We start from the raw sequence: 23228 nt of genomic DNA on the forward strand, positions 1-23228 counted from the left end.
CATTCAGTATTTGCAGATGAAACTGAAGGAGCGCAAGAAACGTGTCTGCAATTTCAATCTTTAAAAAGAATTTCTAAGTAACTTGAGAGCCACAAAATCCGTTTCCAGCTCAAAATGTTGATTTCTAAAACTGAATAAAAGCTGCTTAGCTTGAGGACATAGATGATGGCACAAGAAAATTAATAATACTTTAATTGTTGGCTCCTAATTTGATTCTTTCACAGTAGGTCAAACTTGAAAACAAACAGTCCAGTAAATGCAAATAAACATTATTAGTTCTTTGTTTCTATTAAAAGTGTTACGTCGGTAACTGGGTAACTTCTTCAGAGCAACAGTGAATTCTGTATAATGTTAGCAGAAGTTAGAGGAAAAGGGACTTCAGTTTTTCATTTATCAATGACTTAAATGTATAAACACAGAATCATCAAGATCAACATGTAAATGGAACCAGTAAGACTAGCAATAGTAAAAATGTGAGGTTCAGAACAGCAAAGACTGATCTGTGAGTTAAATAAATCGTTACAGTCCTACTTTTGCCATTGAATTTAGCTATGACTACCTATGCCAGAGCTGAGGTTGACATAACTGGAGGATGTTCTACAACATGAAATGAAAAGGGTACTGCACAACCATGGTAAACCAGGTAGCTATCAATAAATCAGGCATCCATACAGTCCAATTTTGTGTAGCAGTCTTCTATGCGGACTGAGGAAGAAATATTCCCTGCATTTTCATGTGAAGCCCAGCATCAGCAGAATAATTCTGCATCCACAGGGTGTTCTCTATACCTGCTGCTGTGGGACAGAGGAAGTATTTCACTCTAATTCCTAACAAATTAATGTATTTAGTTGTTCTTGAAAAATGTGTTCCCCTGAATAGCATTTTCCAGAGAATGCCTCTTTCAATCCTCAGAAAGCTCTTTTTAAAGTTGCCTCAAAGGCTAAACACAACAAATAAGTTTTTTGTGGTTCTAAATTCTCCAGGCCAGAGATCGGTGCGTGAATGTTCCCCTTCTGCCACAGGATTTCAAGGCTTCAAATTGCCACTGAAGATACAGAAAGAGCTATTGCCTATTGACTTAGCGAGTTTCCCTAGATCTGTACTACAGATGCTCTTTGCTCCGTACCCCTCAACATTATTATCCATCTAATCTTTGGTTTTCTTTCCCTCAGAAATAGGAGGGCTATGTTCAGTCAACCTATTTCTAGTATACTGAGTTAAAGCACCAAATGCATCTTCACACTTACAAATTCCTCTCTACAGCTAAAAGATTCATGATTACACATTCTATTTTATAAGCAATAATTTGCCTTTCACATAGTTTTTAATATGCATGTCCAAAAGCTTTCTAATCATACCATTCCCAGATAGATTCAGCAACAGAATAGAAGGTTACACAGCAGGATTGATAGCCCACGCTCCAAAGTTGTAAAAAACACCTGCAAAGACACTTACCTACACTAAGGAAGCCTGGAATCTAGAAGAGGCATGCATTACCATTTGAATTCTCTTCTCTTTATGCATGTCTTTTTTTTTTAAATCCTTCCTTTAATCATTTCTTTGTTACATTTCTACTCATACAGTTACAATTTTCTGGCTTTGAAGAGATAAAGACCAACACTGAAGATTTTGTGTGAATCCAGCAGTGATGGAGGGGAATCAGTATTGTAATACCATGGGTTCTTTTAACACTGAACAGAAATAAATCTGTATGTTTTAAATGAATCATGTCAGTCTACCTAGACATATTTATAAAAACACCAGCATTAAAACAAATTATGGTAATAATAAGCAAAGCTTAAAACCTCAAGTGTTACAAAAGAGGAGTCAAGTCTTGCACTTGGGAAGGAATAACCACGCTAACCAGTACAGGCTGGGGTCCAATAACCCACACTAACCAGTACACAGTGGAGGGGCAGCCAGCTGAAAAGCAGCTTTGCAGACTAAGGCCTGGGGGCTGTGGTGGACAACAAGACCATGAGCCAGCAATGTGCCGCTGTGGCAAAGAAGGTTAGTGGTATCCTGGGCTGCATTAGGAGGAGCGTTGCCAGCAGGTGGAGGGAGGTGATCCTTCCCCTCTACTCAGCACTGGTGAGGCCACACCTGGAGTGCTGGGTCCAACTCCAGGCTCTCCAGTGAATGGCAACAAAGATGGGACCAGAACATCTCTCATATGAGGAGAGGCTGAAAGAGCTGGAGCTGTTTAGTCTGGAGAAGAGAAGGTTCATATATATAATGTTTATGATATGTAAACATATATCAATGTTTATAAATATCTGATGGAAGGATATAAAGAAGGCAGAGTCTTCTCAGTGGTGCCCAAGAGCCAAGGGGCACAAATCGAAACACAGGAGGTTCCCTCTGGAAGTTTCTCAACTATTTTGTTTTCAGTTACTGAATTTATCCGGTGAATATTCATTGAATCTACTGAAAGCAATGGGGTCTAAATGCCAGCTACTTGATGTACATAATACATAGATATAATGCACATGGTTGCACAAATGCACTGCCAAGTTAGGTATCTTAGCCTGCATAAGGGAAAAAAAAACCCACTTAAAAGTTGTAAGAGAAGTTCTGTAAAGTACTGCTTTCCTATAAGGTGCTCTTTTGCTATGAAAAGACCGGGAAAAAACCCCACAAACCCCCAAACCAAAAAGCCCACCACCCTTTAGATGTCCAACAAAATAGGTCATTGTTTCATTCCCCTGCTTAGATGAAAAAAAAAGCAGAATGGTGAAGACCAAAAGTATTTAGTAAAGCTAGCGGCTAGCATCCACTAAATAACAAGTAATTCAGACCCATTATTTGCTGAAAGGGGAAAATTGCCACCAAGGGTTAGAGAGAGACTACACTGAATAGAAACAACTACACAGGTAATGCCTTTAAGACTTTTGGCAAATCCTGATTCCACAGATAAGAAGGAATTTTTTATGTGATGGGACTCTGCAAATGCATTTAATACAGGTGCATACGCTCGGTAACTCTCATTGCTATTGCAAGTCCATTTCACAGACGTGCATACACAGAACCCCTTTGTCCTCTTACTTTCCAGCCTCAAACACTCTCAGAGGATGAAAGAAGACCAGCTATGTTCAACTTCTAGCCCCCCTAGCTCTATTATAAAGGAACCTTGTTTCTAGAGATATACCATTCATCCCCTCTTTTCTCTTTGGAGTTCCCCATTTCAATATTTAAGGGAGTTACTTGAGAATTTCAGTCTGAGCAGCGTTGTTCTGTAGTAAGGTCTCTTTCTTCAAAATGAGAGGACCAGGGTTGTCTTCTTATCTGCCAAGAGTTGCATGTCATACCTCTAAACTGAGCACAAACATACTCAAACTAGGGTTGGAATCAGCTGGGAACAGAAGGTCGGTCATCAGAAGACATACAGATCGCGAGTGAAATGCTTCCTCAAGGATGAAGGAAACCCTGACAGTTACCTGAATGTATGGTGAAGATTTATAGCGGAGACATATAAACAGAGAACAATGCAAGTGAAAAATGAATCTACCACAATAAGAAGAGCAGCCAGGAAATCCATATTCCCCTTAAGCGGGACGGAGCAATGAGCTCGTAAGCCACATTAACTGCATCTCACACATGAAAAGGCACCGAGTTTCTTGGGAGAGACAGGTATCAGGACTGAAGTGCCGCCTTGCCCTAGGCCTCACATTTGCCATTTTCTACAGCTTTGTTTCTCTATCTGCAAGAGCTACTTAACTGCCTTTCTGAAGGACCTTATGAATTGTTAAATAAGGCAAAGATTCAGAGAAAGTTACTATTGTTTATTAGGCAAAGTGCTATACTTGGAGAAAAGGCCATCCGAGCTCATGGACACATGAACACTCCAGGTATATGAAACATTTCAAAATTTGTAAGCTATTAAACACTAGCAAAAACCCACCTAAAAATTAGGCTAATGTTTTTTAAGCACTTACTTGTACTTACATCTTGTCCCCATTTAAATTGTTCATACTAAGAATACAGAATTTAACATTAAAGGCTACAGTAGTGACTTTAGATTTTTCATACGTCCCTCCCCCCAAAAAAACCCCCAAAGCCAAACAGCTATACAGAACAGTGATTCCTTCACAAAGAGCTTAATAAGACAAAAACTCCAAAGAAATTAGGATGCAAATAAAGGCAAAACCCACAGCAAATATACTTAAAAGGACAGGAGTAGGTTGCAAAGGCAAGTATAACTGTGGTCTCTCCTAATATTGGACCTCTTACCTTTGTATCCCTAATATCCTTTCTCTTAGGTCCATGTATATTTAAGCAAATGCTTACAAAATCCCATTGAGGTAATATCAGCTATCTGGCTTTTAACACGTGCCATCTATTCCTCTTCACTGCTAAAATGCAGTTTTAATGCACTTGCATCAGTCACAGGTATAGCAAGAGATACGCTTCTGAGATACACTTCCTAGAAATACTGCTCCCGGTGAACAAATAAATCATTTAATTCTGACTTTCATAAAAAGAAAAGGAACGCTCGCACTTTTTCAATATATGACAGAATCTGCAGTTCCCTGTTTGCATTTCCCTCATTTTCCCCAATATATTAATCAGAAGATACCATTATACTTTGTATTGAATGCAGAATTCAGATGTACTTTTCATTGAAGGAGATTACCTAGCTTCCTCACTGGAATTAGAATTTATCAACATAGCTTAAAACAAACAAAACACAACATTTTGCACAGCTTACTATGGAGGATTGTCTTCAGTCAGTCTCCTGCTGACTTGGTTAACTGCAAAGGAAACTATTGAAAAAAATCACTGTATGATTACAGAAACACAGGACTGGAAGAGATTCAAAACCAATCCTCTACTACTTCTCTCCCTGTCCTAATGCAGGATCCACTTCTCTGCTGGAATTCATCCAGGAAAGATTAAACAAAATGACTCCTCACTTTCAAAGACAATCTGCTACACTTATTCTACCATCACAATGATTCCAATAGTTTGCAAAAAAATGCAAGATGGAATTTAATAGGAACAAATACAGGATGTTACATTTTATACAGCTAATCTATGATCTAGGATAGGTCAGTAACAGGATGGATCAAGAAGCCAACACAGGGTAAAGAATAACTGGCTAGGTAGCAGTACATTGGGGATCACATTAGATTAAAAAATGATAAATCAAGAATGTCATTCTATTTCAGATAAAGGCAAGTGCCATCGTGGCATGTGAGGCATACAGGAGGTAATCCTTTCACCACTCAGGATTGTAAGGCCACAGCTGCCACACTTCAAAACCCAGGTCCGTACTTTGGAAAGAGGCGAATCACATGGACAAAGTCTAGAGGAGAGCAGTGAGTGATCAAAAACCTAGATGGAATTTAGGAAAAAGGTGGAAAAATTAGTCTTTCAGCCTTAGCAAAGAAGATACTTCAAAATATGCAAAATCTCCTGCAAAGAGAATGCTTTTAGTGCTCAAGGAGGATAGAACAGGTAGTAATAACTTGCAGCAAAGGACATTTAGATTAGACATTAAAACTACAAGAACACTGAAACAGACCATCTGTACAACCATCATCAGAGGGCTTTTTTTTTAAGAAAAGGTGATACAAACTTCTATAAGGAATATGCAGGTATTAGCAATAATGCCTTGGAGAACATGATAGTTCAGATAATCTATCAAAATTTCATCCAGCTCTGAGATTTTTATCAACATTCCTTTATTCTTCAAATGTAAATAGTTTCTCAGCTTACCACAAAGGGTATTTACTTTGTGAACCGCTTCTTTTAAAGAAGGTTTGAGAAGCCTCAGAATGTTGATACGTGTTCAATTCCATTTGAATTTTGCAATATATCACTTTTAAAAGGTATGATATTTAGAATATTCCCTTATTATTTGCTACCTCTGTCAATCTCACTAAGTTAACCTAAAAAGGTTTTTCTGCTGGACACAGCTGAGACCACTGATCAGACTCACTGATCAGAGTCTTGTTTATTTTAGTAAGAGCCAAATTTGGATATCTGATCAGCATGATGCTTTGCTTGCTCAAAACATTGCTTAGCTAACACAATGGTTGACAATATTACAGTTAGCAATTTAAAAGCCAGAAATACATTTGTCTTCTATTTTTTGTACTTTTGTTGACATACATATGTGAATTATTGCATTAATTAATCTTCATACAATCTGCTGTTTACACATGTTCAGGGTGACATCTGGTTTTAAGATAAAACTTTCAATAGCAGAGTGGGAAGAAGAAACAAATCTTCAAGAAACTCTTGGGGCACTGGATAAAAAAAAAGGATGAATTTAATTCTTAATTTAGATTTCCTTTAGTTATCTTAATCTCACCCTGAACTTCTTTGGTGGACTGAGAGGGGGCGGGGAAGGTGTAGCAATTTTAATTTTTTTTTTTTTTAAGTTATATGTCAAGACTAAAAGATTATTTCATTAAAATGCAATTTGAGGTTCACAAAATTTTCTAGGCTACAAATTTTTAACTCACCTAATTTTTCCTCTGGGCCATTCTCAAAGTCTTTAGAATATGCAAAGATTTTTTATGGTTAGGGCCCAAACCACTTGAAATGATTCATATAAGAATACACTCTAATAGGGCAAGTTACCTAAATAATTCAATGCTGTCATACCCTTTGATAGGTACGCAAGGAACTGAAAGATTTCATTTCATTTTCCCTTTAGGCCAGAGACCATTTCTTTTCTGAAGCAGGGAAATACTTTGCATTACACTGCCTCACAACTGGCACCACAAGGCGTTTTATATACACCGTGCCTGACTCATTCCATTTGAGCAAGAGGGGCATCTGTAGGGGATAGGCAGGCTAAATTCCAAATGTAGTTGCACAAACAACTTAAATAAAAAAAATAAACTAGGGAAATGATGCAGAAATGCTGAGCACCTTCTGGGTGCTTTGCCAGATTTACATGGCTTTACCAGATTAAACCGATTTTGTACACTGAGCTCTGGGGTATTGACAAACAGTGTTCTGTTCACTTGGGGTGTTTTTTTTTCTGCAATCTCCTTAGATGGGCTTTGGGAAAGTGGAAAGACTGTACAGAGTGAATCAATTTGCATACAATACCTGCAGCATAAATTTGTCATCTCAGCAGCCCTCTCTTTTTGAAGCAAATCAGGAAACATAACCAAAGGAAGAGCCACAGAGGGAAAACCCCATGTTACAAAGTACTGTGGCCAGAGCCAGCTCTCAGGTGCCTGGATGGAGACTAACCAAGCTGCCTTCAGAAGCAGCATAGCCATTAGCCCAGCAGGCTGTGAACTAACCAGCTCACAAACAGTGCTAGCTTAGGGATCTCAGCAGTTCAGTCACCCTCTGTCACTGACTACCCTTTCCTCAATTATATATTCTTTGTATCTTCTCATAGCCTAATTTACATATACTTTCTACTATCATGTTCCTGCTTGATCTGTTTGACCCACTACTACATTACCATGGCTAGACAACAGTTGACTGGACCTTTTTCAAACTGTTGTATGTATAATATCATCTTATGGGAGTCCTCACCTCAACATTCTCATCCTATTGCTCTTTAACTGCACCTACAATTACACAGTTTAATTAAATTTTGTTTGACATCCATCCATGTTGTTTCTTATTCTTTATTTGCAATGTGATTCCCCCCTCCACTACAAAATGATAGTGGCAATCTACACCAGCATATATTGCAGTTGGACTAGATGATCCTTGTAGGTCCCTTCTAACTGAACTATTCTATTCTGTTCTGTTCTGTTCTATTCTATTCTATTCTATTCTGTTCTGTTCTGTTGTATACACTATATCCATTCTTGTTTTGTCATATCAAATACATACCTTTTGATCAGTCTTCTTTTTCTCAATTCTGATTGTGCTGCTAATACAATATCTTGAAGTGCCCAGGACAGCAAACTACTGGGATAGCTGTCAAATATCCGAGTTCTGGAAGGCATTTTTCTGAAGCCATCTAAAGAAAAGAGGTGGGGGAGAAGACTGTTATAGATAAAGGTCACTAAAACTTGTCTGAGGCCATAAGAAAATGTAAAAACATCCCATGTTATTTGGACAGATGTATATGTTGACACAATCTTAATTATTCAAGTTGTTACTGAACTCTGGGCAGTGTACTTTAAGACATCAGTTGATTTTGTACCTTTTCCTAAGGACAAACATTGAAAAGACAGAGCTAATGTCATTAACCCAGTACCATGGGACCAGTACTGTTTAATATCTTCATCAATGACCTAGACAGTGGGATCGAGTGCACCCTCAGCAAGTTTGCAGATGACACCAAGCTGAGTGGTGCAGTCGACACGCCAGAGGGATGGGATGCCATCCAGAGGGACCTGGACAAGCTCGACAAGTGGGCCCGTGTGAACCTCCTGAGGTTTAACAAGGCCAAGTGCAAGGTCCTGCACCTGGGTCGGAGCAACCCCCGGTATCAACACAGGCTGGGGGATGAAGGGATTGAGAGCAGCCCTGCCCAGAAGGACTTGGGGGTACTGGTGGATGAAAAGCTGGACATGAGCCAGCAATGTGCGCTCACAGCCCAGAAGGCCAATCGTATCCTGAGCTGCATCCAAAGCAGCGTGGCCAGCAGGTCGAGGGAGGTGATTCTGCCCCTCTCCTCTGCTCTGGTGAGACCCCACCTGGAGCACTGCGTCCAGCTCTGGAGCCCTCGGCATAAGAAAGACACGGACCTGTTGGAGCAGGTCCAGAAGAGGGCCACGAAAATGATCAGGGGGGTGGAACACCTCTCCTGTGAAGAAAGGCTGAGAGAGTTGGGGTTGTTCAGCCTGGAGAAGAGGCAGCTTCGGGGAGACCTTATTGCAGCCTATCAGTACTTAAAGGGGGCTTATAAAAAAGACGGCAGCAAACTTTTTAGCAGGGTCTGTTGTGACAGGACAAGGGGGAATGGCTTTAAACTAAACTACTGGGGGGTAGATTTAGACTAGATACAAGGAAGCAATGTTTTACACTGAGGGTGGTGAAACACTGGCCCAGGTTGCCCAGAGAGGCGGTGGATGCCCCATCCCTGGAAACATCCAAGGTCAGGTTGGATGGGGCTCTGAGCAACCTGATCTAGTTGAAGATGTCCCTGCCCACGGCAGGGGGGTTGGACTAGATGACCTTTAGAGCTCCCTTCCAACCCAAACTATTCTATGATTCTATGATTAAACCCTGTCTAAACTTTCTGCTTATTGTAGCCTGTTTTATTGAATGTAGGTAAAATTACCTTTAAAGTGGTATAAAGAGAGCAGAACTATATGGACAATTAATAAAAATTTTTTGTTTTTACTGTAAGATTAATCATATCAGATACAATTAATTTTTAAACTTGAGAAATACTTTTATTTTCCTCTGTTGCACATTAACCTGTCACTTAGCAGAGGTTAAATATGCTTTTATTAAGTACAAAAACATCCAAATTCTGCACCACCAAGAAATCTACAGACAGCTAGGAAAAACTTCAGTTATTTTGCCTTTGAGCATTTAAAAGAATATGATAATACAGGAGCGATTTCAGTATCTTCACTGACAAATATCATGCTAGTGCATCACCGGGATGAGTAATGAAGTGTCTGTTTCATCTTCCACAGGGTATAACTCACTGATTCCAGTATCTTCTCCTTTGGATAGCAGCTGGTCCTATCCAATTTCTACCTCAGAAGAAAAGACCACATTCAAGATTCAAAGTCCTACTCTGTCTTTAAAGAGAGCTGCTTTCTAGTGAGAAACAGCAGACCTTGCAGATCTCCTATGCTCAATTACACCCCGGTTTCCAAAGATATACAAATACTTGGATCCTCTCCTCTTTTAATAGGGAGAAGGGAAGGAATTTATCAGGCTATTTATTTCCCTATCATCCTTTCTTTCTTCACAAAGATGAACTTTATGACAGCAACTTTTTTTCATTCTATGAGAAAGATACATCCAAGGGAATCCCTCAATATGCCCCAAAACAAAGACCTTGCAGTTATCCGTGCAACAGCAGTGAAATATTTCTCGATTTTGTATACTGATTGAAGATTTTTATCAGTGTGTGTAGCAGAAGCTGTGGTATTTCTTAATGAACATTTCCAACTAGCTGCTGTCCTTTAAAATAATGTATAACCCTGTATTATGTCCCGACTGCCTGCAGTTTTGAATACGCAGATACAAGAAAAACACATCTACTTTGTAACCACATAAACTGCTATAGAAGTACTAAAATATTCAAGATGATTAAATTCTGATATTAACTGGCCAATTAATAATGCATATTTTCTTTTGTTTTTTCCTTTGCATTTGAAGTTTCTATTACAGGAATACTACAACTCAGAGTTGCCAAACATATAGAATATTATCAATATATATAATACACAATATTATAATAAGATCTTGTCCTTAGAAAGTTGAAGTGGCCATTAAGCAACTCATCCTTAAAAAGAAAGAGTAAGAATCATGAAGAGAAAAAAAGGTCCACCAACATTTCATGTTTTTAACAGCCATGTTTAGCAGCCTTTTTCCAACACAGCTCTGAATAGCTCAGTACATTATGTACTAAAGCAAGCGTGAGTGAACCGCAGGCACACATCCTCAGAGAATTCCTTCTAAGAAGTATAATGGCTGTTATTTTTACTCTTTTAATCCCTAGCCTCTCCTTATTACAGCTAATCATCTCAACGTACGCATTAAAGAGAGCTATGCAGGTAGCACTAGAAATCAATTGCCATCCAAAGCCCTAGTGCTTACTTCTATAGCAGCATCTCTGACCAAACATGGGTTAATATATTGTAAATCTTCAGTTTTCCCCTTTGTTTTAACATGAGTCAAATGCTTTATTCCCATATTCCACAGCATAGTCATTAACTTCATCTATTTATATTGTAATTTTTAATTTGATATGTGACTGCACAGCAAGGCAGCTTTTAACCAAGTCAGCTGTACATAAAACCTGTAATAAATCCTAATTTTAGGGTCTATATTCCCAGGAAACTCTTCCCCCTCTATTAAGGAAAAAATGACTTCTCAAAAACAGGTGCAAGAAAATATTAAAAGGGCATACATATCCACGCAGCCACATGCCCACACACAAAAGAAAGGAATATTGTACAATCTACTCAGTGCAATACAGAAATGTAACTTATGATTGTTAAAACTACATTTGGAAGAGAACATATTTCAATTTTTAATTGCAGTCTGATTCCTTTGGCTGCTATTGATAACCGTGCATGGTAAGTATTCCCTATTAGAAGCACATGTTCGTAACTCATGCTATTTCTGGATATTCTACCAACACCCACCTATGGCAGAACCCGTCAACAGGGTGAGAGAGAGGGAAGAACATCTCCAAGAAGACATACCGCAACTTGTCATATCAGTGTTTCTACCATTTGTAAAAGAAGATTTGGTTCTGACAAAATACGTGTTATAGAAAGAATTTGTTCGATGCACACGAGGCTGTAGGCAGGTGTAGGCAGTTTTTGCCCTTGGCCAAACTGAACGGTGTCCCCCACCAGTTAGAGTAGCACCTTATGAGCTGCAGACACCAGCACCAGTTTCCCTTTTGAATCAGCAGATACAAATTCTGTGTTTTGAAATTCAACATCATGGTAGGTGATTTTTTTTGTGCGTGTTAACGCCACTATCAATTTATACATGACTGCACAGCAAGACAGATTCTCCAGGGGTATGTAAGTAGCACCTCTGCTCTGGGGCCAAGGTAGCCTTGACAGAGATTCACCCACGATGCGGAGAGGGAGCCCAGGCATCCCATACGCAGACACTTAGCAGGCCAGGTCTCTGAGCAAAACACGTCTCAACTACTACAGCAAATCAGGTCAGCTCTTCCCAGCAATCCTGAATCTGAATAAATAGTATTTAAAAAAAAAATTAAATGAATATGAAAACATTACTGTTTTAAATGAAAATCCACTGCAAGTTTCACAATGCTGCAATAACTTAGAAGAATAAACCTCATTCCATTTCAATGACTCTGAATCTCCCAGGCTTTCTGAAATGGATGTCTTGAATCCAACTTTTCTAGAAAAATCATTCCCATAAAAGATCACACCCAAATCCTTTTAAGTGGATAATTACCGTCAGTCTACTTATAGTTCCCCCTAAGAGTAGTTAATTTTTCCTTTCCTGTCCTGAGCAGTATTAACATTAATAATAATCAGTGCTGAGCAGTGAGAAGTTTTAAATATAGCCATATATTATACATAATTGTTGTAGTGTTGCTATGCACTATTGTATAGTTGCCTGCAGATGGCTGCATTTCAATGGGAAAAAACCATACTGTGTAAAAATTAAAAAAAAAAAAAAAAAATCTGTCCTTAGATGTGTATTTCTGATTTCTAAATAATAATAATAATATTAACAATATTAACAATAATAACAACAGCAACTACAACAATAATAACAAATAATCAATGCAATCCTTTTACATTTACAGCAGCAGATAATCTGGTCCCCTGTGTGTAAATCAGTTTCAAAAGTGCTCTAGGATTTTTTTTCATAAAAGAATCTAAGAGCTTAAAGCATTACAGTTATTCAGAGCTGAAGTTTTAAAAACTTTTCACACTTTTGAGTTTTGACCGAGCAGGAGGACCACCACTGTTTACAAGGGATTTTTATTACGATTAAAAAGTTAAGGCAGATTTAGAGCAAGGATTCTGATATCCTTCTGCTAGTCTGCAGGCTTAAAGCTCTTTACAATGAGTGTATCAATATTAAAAATGGATTAACTTTTCAATTATGGTCTGTCCTTGAAATTTGATTTTGCTTTCTACTTCAGATAGTTACTTCAGCATGAGTACATGTCATGGTTTAACCCCAGCTGGCAGCTAAACACCACACAGCCATTGGCTCACTCTCCTCCAGTGGGATGGGGGAGAGAATTGAAAAAAAAAGGTAAAACTCGTGTGTTGAGATAAAGATAATTTAATAGGACAGAAAAGAAAGGGATAATAATAACAATGATAAAAGAATATACAAAACAAATGATGCACAATGCAATTGCTCACCACCCGCTGACCAATGCCCAGCCAGAAAGAAAATTAACTCTATCCCAGCCAAAACCAGCACAGTACAATAAAGTCAAAGTGCCTCTAATTCTAAACTGCATAACCGTAAAGTTACCAAAAGGTTTCTAATGCGTGTTTAAAGTGTTAATTCTAAGTTTCAGTTGTATTCCTCCTGAACTAAACGAAGAATTTGCATTGATTTTGAGGGATTCAGAACAGAGCCGAATATTTTCTTGCTCATGTCTCACATAGCGCTTTTCAGATTCAATATTTCAGTCTGCTTTACTAATCACTAAAAGCAGAGTTAGAAAGCTGGTAAGGCAATAGCCAAGCAAACTGATAATGTATCGGCCACTGGCTGGGCAATATGTTTCTTTTCCTTTGCAGACGTCTTCTGTATTTCACAACTGTGCACTCCGCGTGTGTTTTTCAGAAGCCTCCCACATTATTGGGGACACCACAATTACCAGGATATACCGGGATTAATTTCTGGCTGACCCACAGAATTCCTGTGTGAACTTGGGCAAGTCTTGCAGGACCCAGTTGTTTTCTTCCAGTAAGATACAACACTGATGAAAACAATCAGGTCAGATTTTGAATCTTAACTTTCACTCAATATTCCAGTCTCCTGGATATTCCATGTCCACTAATAGCATTAGTTCTTTGGGGATGAGAACATCTTTACACTACATCTGTGCAGTGCAGACAGTGCAGTGGGTCCCTCAGCTTCTAGACATCAGTGGATATCAAACAACATGCTCTCAAAAGGATGCTCTAGGGTTCATGAAGTGACGGTTGCTCTCCAGCTGAAGGGAACAGCAGGTTATAGAGCCGTGTCCGACAGGAAGCAAATCTTTTTGACTTTGTGCAGGCAAGAAGATGATCACCTAACCTTACTTTTAAATGAAGCCCAATTTATGTAAATTAAAAAAAGCTCAAACACTTTTATTAATGAAAAATACTGAAAACAAAGTGCTAGCTAAGTTATAAATTTCACCTTATTTATTTTTAAGTATTTTCAAGCAAAAATTATTTAATAAGGTAAGAAAATAATTTGCATGTAACAACCCTATGCACCAGCCCATTATAAGCAAATCCTATATAGAACATCCTGCCTTTCTTCAGAACACAACACTGCATCCTTGCACAAGACACAACATCAATATAAGACCATGCATATATTATTTAAGAGCTCAAATTTCCTCTCTCCCTGACCAGGGCCACAACTAAGGCCCAAAATTCCTATTCCTATAAAGAACAGTTAGATAGCAGCTAAAACATAACAAGCTGCTTATTATGGTTTCGTTAATCCAGACTCGGAACACAGCCACCAATAAATGTGTTGACATTTTTTAAGAGCATATGTATCAAACATTTATACCTGAAATCGTCTTGAAAAGTGGAACAAAAAAACTATATGAAGTAATTAATGCCAGCTGGAACATTAAATTCTTATTGATTTTAAAATCAAAAGCAGCATTTTCTCTATAGAGGAGAAACTTTCAGGGTTATTCTGGCTACAAGAATTCCTTTAGCTCCTGTTTGAAATGCCTCCCTTTGGGAAGAGATTTGTTCAAACATCGCTTCACGCTGCCCAGCAATGCATGTTCCCTTTTGGTCTCAAAAGGCGGTTCTCACTGTTTAATTGCCTTTACTGTTAAACTGTGCGTTCCACCTCAGATTTGGATTTGAAGCATTCAGTTTGGCCATCAGTAGTGTTATGGTTTTATCCGCTAGACTGAAGTGTCCCCTTATCAAATTTCTGTCACTGTGTTGCAGCCCAGCTGTCTTTCTGATGTACCCCATCAACCCACTTCTTTGAGCATGTTTCAAGACCGACACGTTTCTTGTATTTGCAGTTCTTCTTTCAAATCTCTCTAGCTATTTTCTCATATCCATCTCGTCTTATTAAACCAAGTATAGACCTAGCACCCCAGCAGCAACCCCACAAAAACCCAAATAGAATGCTAAAACTGCTTATTTTCTCCTTGATACTGGGCCTACTTACACAAATACTGCATTAGCCATCAACATGACATTGAGCTAATTATCGTGACCGTTCGCACTCCCTGATGTCTTAGTATGTAGCTAACAGAAATACATTTCCGCTGCGTTCACTGGGTCAATAACTGAATCCGGATCAACAGAAATACACTCGCAGACAGCATTTTAGTAAAGGCACGTTCAAAGCCAATGTACGGCAGCGCAGAAGAGGCAGTCTGGTTTGAAATGCGCAAGCAAAGCCTGGGCCCGGGAGCCTCAAGCAGCTATTCTGTTCCATTCTAACAAAATAATGAGGTTTTAAATGGTATTAGGGTTTACAGCCGTCTGGCACGGATAGTGAGTGCTAGCAGTTGAGTTAATCTGACAACTCCGTGTCTAATTCTTGTGTGCTACGGTAGGGTGTAACATAAAAAATTAAACCGATAAATCCTTCTCAGCACTCTATTCCTGATGCGCACGGTTCCGCACCTATTGAGGTGGCAAGCCGAGTAAGGGGGGTACTACGCACGTCCCGCTCGAGCCGGAGCGACTTCTGCGCACACGCTTGACTCAGCGCGGGGGGAAGTTTCCCGGAGCGGGAGCGGGGCCCCGGGGAACCCGCCGAGGTTGAGAGCGCCGCGACCCGCGGAGAGCCGCGACCCGCGGCGGCCCCGCCGCGCCCCCCCTGCCCGAGCGCCCGCCGCTCTCCGCCGCGGCGGCGGCGGCGGCAGCGGGGCCCCCCCGCCCGCTCGGGGCGGGGCTGCGGGGAGCGGCTCCGGGCCGCCGCCTCCCGAGGGCGGGCCGCCGGTGACAGCTGGGGAGGGAGCCCGGCGCCGGCAGCGAGGTGCGGCTGCCGGCCGGTGCGTCGCCGCCTCCTTCGCCGCTCCGTCCGCATCGCGCCAGCGGGTCCCCCCGGGGAAGAAGCGGGGCAAGGGCTTGGCGGGGCCCTGCCGCCGTCGCCGGCCGCGGCGTGGGTGAGTAGCGGCGGCGGGAGGAACGAGTGGGTGATGCGGAGGCGGCGCGGAGGACGGGGGGGGGAGGGAGGGTGGATGGATGGATGGACGGACGGACGGATGGATGATGCTGCCGCGCTCGGAGACTTTGATCGCGCGAGGTGCCCGAGGGGAAAAAAAGTGCAGCCCAGGGTGGGGCGAGGCCGTGCCCGCCTCCGCTCGCCCCTCCGGGCCGGTGACCCGACGGGCGAGGAAGCGCCGGGAAGGGCGGCCGGTCCTTGGCGGGGCTGGGCGCTGCCTGTCCCCAGGCGGCTCCTGCCCGCCGAGGGGGCCAGCTCGGCCGGGCTCCCCGCCTGCCCCGGCCCTTCCGCAACTCCCCCGCAGCCATCAGCGAGCCGGGGCGCGGCCGCGGTGGGGAAGGGAGAGCCCCGCACGCCGCGGCTGCGGGGGCTGCGAGCTCTCCGAGCCCCGAGGGAGGCTGCCCGTGCTCACCCATCCCTGCCGGCCTCCCCGCGGCCGGTCCTGCAGCCGCCGGTACCTGCCGGAGGGCGGGATAACGGTGCGGCGCATCCCGGCCCCCCCGGCCGAGGCTCCGCCGCCCTCCCCTCCTCCCGGGCTTTACCTGGGGCTCGGGCGGGCGTCCCTGGGCGTCGGCGGGGCAGGCTGCCGGGGGTTTAGACCTGCTCTTGCAAGCCGAGCCCTGCTGGCATGGGTTTTCAAAGAGCAAATCTGAGGCCTGCCCTTGGAGGGCAGGATGAGGCCTTTATTTTGGTTTTTTGCAGGGTGCTGGCTGGCTGATATTTACATAATATCTCTGCTTAAGAGTGACCTCTTCTCTAATTGGAGCCTTCCTTTCCATTTTCTATGGCAACACTACAGAACAGATCGCTCCGGGGGGTTGGATGAGAGGAGTATCTGCACACAGTGTAATTTTTGTTTATTGGTTGCCCATTAAGACTGGTTTGTCCTAGTGAATGGGTGAGATTTTGAGAAAAGTTCTTTACTTCAGTCCTTAAAGCAGCCGTTAGGCCTGTGAGCCACTGCAGATTTGCGGGATCTCTATTTAGAGAGAGGATGGAGTGGGCACGGGTTTAACAAACAAGCAAGAATTATTTTTGTTAGGTATTTACAGATTATCAGTCATACACTACTAGCCTGACCGATGACTTCCATGTACCACACTCTCTAATCAAACAATCCTAAGAAATGATGTTAATTTAAACAGATGGTATTTATTTTTATTATTTATTTATTTTAAAAATTCATAGGATTATTAGAAGGAAATCCTAGCAGATTTTCTAAGGGGGAAGAAAATGAGTCCCGCTTCATTTCAAGATTCCTTTTGCTCCCTGAGATCCCTGCCCTATGCTTAGGACCCATCATGTATACACAGTAATGTCTTTTCTTACATGATTGGTCTCACTGACAGTAAGCATGATGTGCATATGTATTTATGCAGGAATGGGACTCTGTAAGGCTTATTAGGATCTACTGTGTTTCATCTCCATGAGACACCAGTTTCTGTTTCAGGTTTTATATGGCTAGGGGTGAATACGCTTTGTGTTGGTTTTCCAAAGCCTGCTAAAATTAATGTTTTCTGGTTGTAAGACGCACTAATTCATGGTGCATTTAGGCAGGAAGGTTTTTATGAAGACTTTTAAATTCTGCTTAATTATCTTTTGAGATGGTGCTTTTGTTCTGCATTTGAAAATATGCATGCCTTACTATTAATAATGCTAAAATTAGTTACTGGAATACACAAGCTGTGATATTCTGTAGGGCTTAGAGCATTTGTTTTCAATCTCTGCTCTGTTTGTATTTCTCGGTCCATTGGGATGACTTTGTTTCTTGCACCTGAGGTAGTCTGGGGTCTTCTTGGGTTTGGGGTTTTTGTTTTTGTATGGGTGCAGGTAGTGAGGATGTTAATATGAAGAGAATAGATATGTTGGAGTTTTAAACAGAAGGGCCAAGAATCTTGGATCTTCTAGAAGAGGTGATTCTCCTTATGGGTGGGGAGACCACAGTTTGGAGAGGTGCTCTACAAGTTTAAGGAGGCCACCCCCTAGGACTCCTTCACTGAGGCACTGGGGCTTAAGTCTGCTAGTACCATAAGAGACCACTGGTATAGAGATTTGCCCAACATGTTTAAGTTCTCCTGCATGCAGATAAAGGCTTTTTTTTTTGTTTCCTTTTTGGAAATGCTCTGAGCAATGCTCATTCTCCCCTTAAATGTATGTTCCTTTAGTGTCTTAGATTGTTGTTATGGGAACGCAAGAGTTGGAAATATCCTCAAAAGAGGCCATGGGTTGAACCTGAGGTAAAAACGAGGCTTGAATTGGAAGAGATGTGCTCTGTTAAAATGTTAATCTCAGTACACAGTGATGGAATAGAGGTTCCTCGTCATGATTTTTCTCTTAGAGGTCCATCTTGTTCAAGCCCACTTTCTGTTTTCCATGGTTAGTATATTTGTGTCCCCAGCACCATCTTTGTTACAGTTTAACTTGGCTCTGCTGTCAGTTTCTGCTTTTAAATATTACTTGTCAGCATTTAAATGCTTATAGTTATTTTCATGTATAGATTTTTTTTTTCTGTTGAACATTTTGATTAGATTATGATAGAAAATAGGAGGTGTAGGAGTAGCAAGTATATTGAGGAAATAAATGGGCCCGGGCCACATTTCTGGACAGTGTAAGGCCAGCTGGAGCTGGCATAAATACATGTCAGGGAACAGAATATAATGAAGAATGTGAGGTTGGATTGCCTTTTTGTATAGAAGCAAGGTTGGTTGCATGCTGCCTCCCTCTGAAAGGATATATGGACATGTACCACTGATTACTGCGTCTCAATTTATCTATTCATTTATTAATTTTGAACTAAGGTTGCTCTGCCATCAAGGAAACAAACCATTAAATCCTTCCTCATGTTCTTGTCTGTAATCCTGACTTTTTTTTTCTCTCAACTTCCATTAACTCTATTCTGCTTCATTTTGAAGGGACAATATGCAGCCTTTATTGCATCTTTAATGTGCACAAACACATTCAATCTCTTTTGTTTTTCATTAAAAAAAAAAGTTCCATATTTAGAGCAGTTGCTGATTTATGGTGCTTAATCCAATGTTACTCTGCATTATTCAGGAAAATCAGTTTCACAGTCATTGTTTCATAGTTTATTCACAGGTTACAATAAAACGTCATGAGTTCATGATCTAAAAAAGTGCTTTTTTCTATCTTGGGAAGGCTTCCCCCTGTATGCAAGTTTTGTAACTTACTTCTGTTTAACTTTTGCTAAGATTTTTTAAAATATAAAACTGTATGAGCCCTAATGTCAGTAATAGGGAAAATATCTATAGTAGTTCAATAAAAATGATACAGATTCATTCTCAGTGGGGCAAAATGGAACTGTAGTAGTAGTTTAAACTCATTTTTAACTCATTCTTTTTTGGTGATACTTACATCCTTTGCACATTATTATGAATCATAGAACTTTTTTTTAGCATATGGAATGCTTTCGTACGCCTTTTTTTGAGCTCACTAAAACTTTAAGTTGGTTGCTTCCTTACTTGCAATATTCGATCTCTTTGTTGGTCTAATAAGAATGGCAGCTTAAGAGAAACTTCTGCTATGTGCTGTGATAGGTGAGGTCTTCCTCTTTTCCTCTCAACACAACGCCAGCCTTATAGATCTGGCATTTCATTCCACAGCTACCTTTGAATTTGACGCATTCTTTCTTTACCATATAGGCTCTCAAACACATGCATAAATGCAAATGAAGCGCCAAATGTATTTGGGAAGCTCCCACCTGCAGCTGGTTGTTTAAGTTAGACAGGAGTGGGTAAGGTACTTGATGTAATGAGGAGTACAATGTGAAAGGTTGTTTTTCCAGTTATTTTATTTTTGTTGGTTTTTTAGGCACAAAAACTTGTAGTCACTATGTATCTTGTTAACAGCTCACAATGGGAAATTATATGCCAATAAAGAGAAGATACAGAATGGCAATTTCTAATTTATCTTTCTGTCCTCTGGTTTTGAGAGGTGTGCCTGATACACATTACATAAAAAACATATAAGCATACGCACACATGTAGTTGTTTTAGTCCTGTTCTAGTAACATGGTGAATAACCTGCTTAACTGAAACCAGTTTCAAAGTTAAGCAAAAATCACTTAAATGGTGAGATGTTTAGAAATAGCGAATAGACTTTTTTATATTGGTTATGTCCTCCTCAAAAAGCACAGTCCACATTGGTTTGCTTTGCTTTGGTTTTGCTTTGTTTTTAGTGGAAGGTGGTTGAAGAGCATCTTTGTTTTGTTTTGATGATAAGAGAACTTTGATATAAATATTACTTGTTTTGTTTCTTGCAGATGTTTTTAAAAATATATATATAGTCTGTGAGCTGGCATTCTGTAATCAGTGTAAAATTAAGAGGGGAGCTATTTATATTATCAGCTCAATGTGTATTTGTTCATGTGTTGCTTACTTGTTCCCTACTAAATGCTGGACGTAGCCACAACTGTAGGAGGATCAAGATGTCTCTCATGACTGAGGTTTTCTGCTCTGTTTTCTTCTTATTTTCAGTCCACCTTAACAGTATTTTGCCCGTTCTCTAGCACCCTACCCTGAAAGTAAGGAGAATGGGAGCTGTTTCAGAAAGTATATTTTTCATATTTCTCAGTGCCATTTTGACTTAACTTTCATCCTCTTGGATAACTGACAGCTATCCTCCATTTTATTTGTCTTTGACAAGACATTAGTATTGGACATTTTTAGTTGCTCTTCTGATAGCTGTTACCTTTCCATTCAGTACGGAAGCGTCACTAGTGTCACCCGGCTGTATTTTGCAGTTTCACTTTTGATTTGGCACTGATGTTAAGCATGTGCTGCAGATGAAATGCATGGCTTCCTGGGTGTAACCTCAATAAATGGTGTCTCTTTAGCTAAGGTAAACATGGTTGTCAGCCTTCATTATGGGCACTGTCTGCATATCTGGTTGCTTTGACTTCGCTATGCAGGTGGGGAGGTGATTTTTTTTTTCCCCTGTGAGTATAACACACTCAAGTTTAATCCTAACATTATTTATTTAAGATGAAGTGAGCCAAGTGGCATGTTGGTGCAATTGAAACTGAAGTAGTGTTGTTGTTGTTGTTGTTGTTGTTGTTGTTGTTGTTGTTGTTGTTATTATTATTATTATTATGGTGAGAATAAGAGCGAGCCACTGCAGAGCAATCTTTCTTGGGTTCTTCCAAAATTACCTTGTTTCTCTTCCTTACTGATGAGAACGAGGAACATCTTATCTATCTAAAGTAGACCTATTTTAATAAGCCTTTCCAAAATGTCAGTGATTATGAGGCTAAGATTTCATCTTCTTTTTCTGTTTTCTATCTAGAGCCATATCCAGCATCTGGTAACTGTTTATTTACTGTACCATAATGCTTCTATTTATGCTAAGAAAGTGTGAAATATTTTGCATTTCTTCTCACTAGCTTGCATTTGAACTGCCATCCAAAGGTACAAGTCTTGTTTTCTTGTGAACTACTAATTCTCTGAACAAGCTTGTTCTCCACGTTTATAAATACTTGTGGCAATGTGATGCACTTGTATCCCGACTCTAATCAGGACACGTTTCTGGGGTGGAGGTTTTACTTTGTGAGACAGTGGTCCCTGTTCTGTTTGATTCTCTAAGCTGGAAGTACTTCTATGATTTTGGAGTAACATCTTCATGTAGCTCTTTCTGCACTATCTGGATGTAAACACACTGTGGTCCCTATCAGGATGGAGAGAGCGTGTTGTGATGTGTTGCTTCTCTAAATCGCTTAGAAATGAGAGATGAAACCCCAAGAACACAGCTTTTTCCCTATCAAGGTGTAAAGCACCACTTTCACAATGTTTTTACCTTATGTTGATCTACTTTGAGTCACATCTTGGCATTTCCCGTAGAACAGATCGTGTCTTAATCATTCGTTGCTAAACTTGTTAGGTATAGACTGTATTATAATTATACTCTTGCTAATTTAGTGTAGCAGACCTTTATTTCTTAAAGAAGAATTCAGTCATTTTTCCTCTCATATCCTTTCCTGGACTCCCTATTTCTTAAACCAAAAAGAATGATCTGCAAGTGCATTTTATCCCAGCTTCTTATATCGATGTTCTTTGAGATTTACTCATTTTAAGAAAGATCAGAGTGAAAACCTATCTGCACTATGGTGAAAGAAAATAATTCAGCTGACCAATAAGCATGATGGACTTAATTCTCACAAAGGCAGACTTCAGCTTCTCTGTGCAGCATAATCCTTCCAGAAGATAATCATCCTATTAGCTTTTGCATGAGGCTTTGGCCGTTACCACGTAGGATGGGGAGGGAGGATGGGATGCTGTGCCCCAACACTTAGCGTCTGTTCTGGTAATTCTGACTCTTTTAGTAAAATGGCAAACTCTAACTAAAAACTTTAATTACATTTGCTGTAGCCTGGCTTCCTACGGAAATGAGGCTTAAATGCTTCTGCTGTCTCTTAGTCCCCTATGACTAATTTTTTGCATTTGTTGGCCAATTTCAAACTGCATTTGTAAGAAGGGTTGAAGTCTCAAAGATGAATCTCCTGCTCCAGAACTCAAGATGTATATACTTGACTGGGAAGGTTAGATGAGCCTTTTTGTATTTTTAACCCACTTTCACTGTTGAATGGCATTGACTTGTGTTCTCTGCAATGAGTTACCTTGAAAAGTGAATATGTTGGCGCTATTTCTTTTATTCCTGACATCTCATTATATCCCATTATTAATGTTTTCTGGTGGTTTTTTTTTTTGTTTTGGTTTTTTTTGTTGTTTGTTTTTAATGGATTGCCATCATATGTTACAATTTCTCAGGACTTTTTAGATTCTACATTCTACCAGACAGGAAGTCAGGGCTATTGCTACCTCTTGTAGTAAAACCCAAAGCTTTCCTGCATTCAGCTGATGGTACCAACCCTGCCTTTACGTTAATAACAAATATTCTGTGCATATATTGTTTTTTGAAGATTTTTTTTTTTTGCTATTGTCCACTGTGTAATAAAGCCTGAAATATCTTGTTTTTTCTTCTACTTTTTCTTTTTCCCATCTTTTCACCTTAGCCTTTCCTAGATGACTTCTAGTCTAGAATATGGCTATTTCTGCACCACAGTGGGGAACCATGACCACAGCTGTGGTTAGATATATCTGAGCTAGACTTAGTCTATCTATTTAGCTAGCTATTAGGAATCTAGCTATTGGGTAACAAAGCAGTGGTTTCTAAGAGTAAAAACAGTAAATGCAGAGAATTTTTGTGTGCGTTCA

The 23228-nt window shown here is 40.4% G+C and overlaps 1 protein-coding gene across 2 annotated transcripts in view; it reads left to right on the plus strand.

The window, feature by feature from the left end:
• Positions 1-15877: 15877 nt before the first annotated feature.
• Positions 15878-23228, plus strand: part of JAKMIP1 (janus kinase and microtubule interacting protein 1) — a 178211-nt gene continuing 170860 nt past the window's right edge. For both annotated transcript variants that reach the window (XM_076335917.1, XM_076335913.1), the window contains exon 1: positions 15878-15943. The gene's annotated coding sequence lies outside the window, so the exon portion shown is untranslated. The remainder of the gene's footprint in view (positions 15944-23228) is intronic.

The sequence above is a fragment of the Aptenodytes patagonicus genome, chromosome 4 (assembly GCF_965638725.1).
Source record: "Aptenodytes patagonicus chromosome 4, bAptPat1.pri.cur, whole genome shotgun sequence".
NCBI lineage: Eukaryota > Metazoa > Chordata > Aves > Sphenisciformes > Spheniscidae > Aptenodytes > Aptenodytes patagonicus.